The sequence below is a fragment of the Scylla paramamosain genome, chromosome 7 (assembly GCF_035594125.1).
Source record: "Scylla paramamosain isolate STU-SP2022 chromosome 7, ASM3559412v1, whole genome shotgun sequence".
Lineage (NCBI taxonomy): Eukaryota > Metazoa > Arthropoda > Malacostraca > Decapoda > Portunidae > Scylla > Scylla paramamosain.
In genome coordinates, this window is record NC_087157.1 from 31,568,116 (window position 1) to 31,568,375 (window position 260).

A 260-nucleotide genomic window follows, 5' to 3' on the forward strand; every position below is an offset into this window, starting at 1 on the left:
TCTCTCTCTCTCTCTCTCTCTCTCTCTCTCTCTCTCTCTCTCTCTCTCTCTCTCTCTCTCTCTCTCTCTCTCTCTCTCTCTCTCTCTCTCTCTCTCTCTCTCTCTCTCTCTCTTCATTCCTTTGTTCCTTTGCACGACTACACCTCCATCTCCTCTTTCTTTTGCAATATAACACGTCAATCTCCTTCCATTTTTCTTCATTTTGAGTTTTCCTTTAGCGGAGGGGACTCGCCCGTACACACAAGGAAGGCGGCACAACA